At 56.1% G+C, this 4,184-nt stretch overlaps 1 protein-coding gene across 1 annotated transcript in view; it reads right to left on the bottom strand.

The window, feature by feature from the left end:
• The window catches only part of ZBTB5 (zinc finger and BTB domain containing 5), a 7,191-nt gene extending 5,540 nt beyond the window's left edge, over positions 1–1,651 (bottom strand). The window contains exon 1 of the mRNA XM_069964368.1: positions 1,191–1,651. The gene's annotated coding sequence lies outside the window, so the exon portion shown is untranslated. The remainder of the gene's footprint in view (positions 1–1,190) is intronic.
• Between the last annotated feature and the right edge of the window lie 2,533 nt (positions 1,652–4,184).

Raw genomic sequence — 4,184 nt, 5'->3', positions numbered from 1 at the left:
AGAAGGAGACTAATTTGAATTAATGTATTTCCACAAATATTTAACTTGGCGAGACCTACAAGTATACCTATATTAGCAGAGATGGAAATACCCCTTGGTGAGAGCTATTCTCACCAAGGCACAATGTGAATGTTGTGCTGGCATCACCAACCTCTGCTAATAGAAGTTAAAAACTCTTGTTTAAAATATTGGCCACAAAGGTCTATGTGGGAGATCGAGATGGTCGGACGGCGCAGTGGTTCTCAACACCTCTGTATACATCACCCATCACAACACTGTCTACAGCTGCTGATATTTTTTATTGCATTTTTGTGCCATGATTTTCATACTGTATTACATTTTTTAAAGCACCAACATATTCCGCAGCGCCATATAGTGCTTGTCTACTCACAATAGGCCTTGTGCTCAGAGTTTGGCAAACACAGGTAAAACACAAAAACCTGTGCGCCACCGTGCTAGTACATCACAACAGAAACATTTCTGCAGCAATGTGAAGACCCCCCCCCCATGCCCACTCTATTACTGTCAATGGTCAACAATGCCGCCATTCAGGACAGTCTATAACAGAGTCATCAGGAAAGTGGCAGCACCGCTTCTAGCCATTTGGTAGAGGGCTCGGACCTACCAGACGCTGGCAGCATGCCGTATCCTGAGACCGTCTCTACTAACATATGAATAGTGTCACTGGCTAACATTATGCGGGTCTCCAAATACAGAACTTATATGGATAAGAAAAGTAAATTTAACTCAGTTAAGGGAAAATCCCTTTAAGTAAGACTGTACCAGAGGCTGATACCTGAGCACATAGGTTCCTGGCCCACTGGATAAAGCAGACTCTCTCTCTCTCTCTCTCTATATATATATATATATATATATATGTATATATGATCAGAAGCGATGCAGCCATATACTGTAGCGCAGCACTCACCTCTGCCCACCCTGGCATCACCTCTTCCACCCTAGAAGCAGATGCCAGTGGGCAGTGACAGCCCCCAGTGTCATGTCTGATGGTGAGGAGGACTCTGTCAGTGTTTGGCAGAATCCGCCAGTGTGAACAGAGCCTTGGTCCAGCCTCTGTGCTGCTGTGTATAGTATATACGCCTGCTGATGGCCGTGTACACACACACAGAGGGAGGGGGCCCGGCAGGGGGTCAGGGCGAGCTGTCAGTCCAGCACCAGTCACGTCTCACCTGCGTCTCAGGCCCCGGGCCTCGGTCACACTGCGGCCTCTTTGTGTTGCACGGCTCCCCGGGTGCTGATACTCCTGGCCGCGGCCTCCTTCACAACCTCCGGCTACCGGACGTGACGAGCGACCCGGGGCGGGATGGAGCCGAGCAGACAGAGGGGCGGAGAGCCGGCGGGGGGAGGGCGGAGAGCGCAGACACAGGGGCTCCTCCAGACAGCGCGACCTCCTCCTCCTCCCGTGCACTGACAGCTGGGGCCAGCGCCAGATACGACGCTGGCCTCTGATTGGTTCCTTCCGCTCCCTTCTGGCTATCGCGAGATTACACTCTTTGCCCGCTACTTACACAAATAAACGTATACAATAGCGGAGGCCGTGGGCTGCGATTGTAACTAGTATTAAATAAAGCGCTACTACTCGGCAATGTTTACTTCACTTCGCGTCATCGGGTAACGCAACCCCCCCCCAGCGCGACAGCGCGCCTCCCGATCAATAGGCGCATTGTGAGGAGGATGACAGGCCCCGCCCACTTGTTGCCGCCTGCGCCCCGCCCACGTGTTGTCAGCTCATTCCTCATGCTGCAGAGCAGGTCGGTGCGGAGCACGGGGGGCTGGCTGAGGTATCGATCCTCACACTGCGGCTACCACAGAGCAGCAGCACTGGGCTACACTAGAGATGCCACAGGCTGGTATAGAGGAGGACCATGTGTGTATGCTACGCCTTCCCAGGTCTCCAGCCTGACAACAGGACCCAGCCTCACAGAGCCTGGAGCCAAATAACATTGTGTAAATACATACAAAAACATCAACTTACATATAAGAATAACCAAGAGTCCGCTCTAATACCCAGCTCCTATGGGCAGCACAGACAGTTACCTATCCTCTCCTCTATTACAGGCAGCACCGCCTCCTCTGCTCCCTATAAATCCTGGCACCCGCCTCCTCTGTTCCCTACAAATCCTGGCACCCGCCTCCTCTGCTCCCTATAAATCCTGGCACCCGCCTCCTCTGCTCCCTATAAATCCTGGCACCCGCCTCCTCTGCTCCCTATAAATCCTCCTGGCACCCACCTCCTCTGCTCCCTATGAATCCTGGCACCCGCCTCCTCTTCTCCCTATAAATCCTGCCCCCCCCCCCCCGCCTCCTCTGCTCCCTATAAATCCTCCTGGCACCCGCCTCCTCTGCTCCCTATGAATCCTGGCCCCCCCCCCCCCCGCCTCCTCTGCTCCCTATAAATCCTCCTGGCACCCGCCTCCTCTTCTCCCTATAAATCCTGGCCCCCCCGCCTCCTCTGCTCCCTATAAATCCTCCTGGCACCCGCCTCCTCTGCTCCCTATGAATCCTGGCACCCGCCTCCTCTGTTCCCTACAAATCCTGGCACCCGCCTCCTCTGCTCCCTATAAATCCTGGCACCCGCCTCCTCTGCTCCCTATGAATCCTGGCACCCGCCTCCTCTGTTCCCTACAAATCCTGGCACCCGCCTCCTCTGCTCCCTATAAATCCTGGCACCCGCCTCCTCTGCTCCCTATAAATCCTGGCACCCGCCTCCTCTGCTCCCTATAAATCCTGGCACCCGCCTCCTCTGCTCCCTATAAATCCTGGCACCCGCCTCCTCTGCTCCCTATAAATCCTGGCACCCGCCTTCTCTGCTCCCTATAAATCCTGGCACCCGCCTCCTCTGCTCCCTATAAATCCTGGCACCCGCCTCCTCTGCTCCCTATAAATCCTCCTGGCACCCACCTCCTCTGCTCCCTATGAATCCTGGCACCCGCCTCCTCTTCTCCCTATAAATCCTGGCCCCCCCGCCTCCTCTGCTCCCTATAAATCCTCCTGGCACCCGCCTCCTCTGCTCCCTATGAATCCTGGCACCCGCCTCCTCTGTTCCCTACAAATCCTGGCACCCGCCTCCTCTGCTCCCTATAAATCCTGGCACTCGCCTCCTCTGCTCCCTATAAATCCTGGCACCCGCCTCCTCTGCTCCCTATAAATCCTGGCACCCGCCTCCTCTGCTCCCTATAAATCCTGGCACCCACCTCCTCTGCTCCCTATAAATCCTCCTGGCACCCGCCTCCTCTGCTCCCTATGAATCCTCCTGGCACCCGCCTCCTCTCCTCCATTACAGGCAGCACCGCCTCCTCTGCTCCCTATGTATCCTCCTGGCACTCGCCTCCTCTGCTCCCTATGTATCCTCCTGGCACCCGCCTTGTCTGCTCCCTATGAAACTTCCTCACACCTGCCTCCTCTGCTCCCTATGAAACTTCCTCACACCCGCCTCCTCTGCTCCCTATGAATCCTCCGGGCACCCGCCTCCTCTACTACCTAGGAATCCTCCTGGCACCCACCTCCTCTGCTCCCTATGAAACTTCCTCACACCCGCCTCCTCTGCTCCCTATGTATCCTCCTGGCACCCGCCTCCTCTGCTCCCTATGTATCCTCCTGGCACCCGCCTCCTCTGCTCCCTATGAATCCTCCTGGCACCCGCCTCCTCTGCTCCCCATGAATCTTCCTCGCAACCGCCTCCTCTGCTCCCTATGTATCCTCCTGGCACCCGCCTCCTCTGCTCTCTATAAATCCTCCTGGCACCGCCTCCTCTGCTCCCTATGAATCCTCCTGGCACCCGCCTCCTCTGCTCCCTATGTATCAACCTGGCACCCACCTCCTCTGCTCCCTATTAATCCTCCTGGCACCCGCCTCCTCTACTCCCTATGTATCCTCCTGGCACCCGCCTCCTCTGCTCCCTATGTATCCTCCTGGCACCCGCCTCCTCTGCTCCCTATGTATCCTCCTGGCACCCGCCTTGTCTGCTCCCTATGAAACTTCCTCACACCTGCCTCCTCTGCTCCCTATGAAACTTCCTCACACCCGCCTCCTCTGCTCCCTATGAATCCTCCGGGCACCCGCCTCCTCTACTACCTAGGAATCCTCCTGGCACCCCCCTCCTCTGCTCCCTATGTATCCTCCTGGCACCCGCCTCCTCTGCTCCCTATGTATCCTCCTGGCAC

This window comes from Dendropsophus ebraccatus, chromosome 3, assembly GCF_027789765.1.
Source record: "Dendropsophus ebraccatus isolate aDenEbr1 chromosome 3, aDenEbr1.pat, whole genome shotgun sequence".
Classification (NCBI taxonomy): Eukaryota; Metazoa; Chordata; class Amphibia; order Anura; family Hylidae; genus Dendropsophus; species Dendropsophus ebraccatus.
Note: the sequence above shows the minus strand (reverse complement) of the source record. Positions and strands in the feature narration are given on the sequence as shown.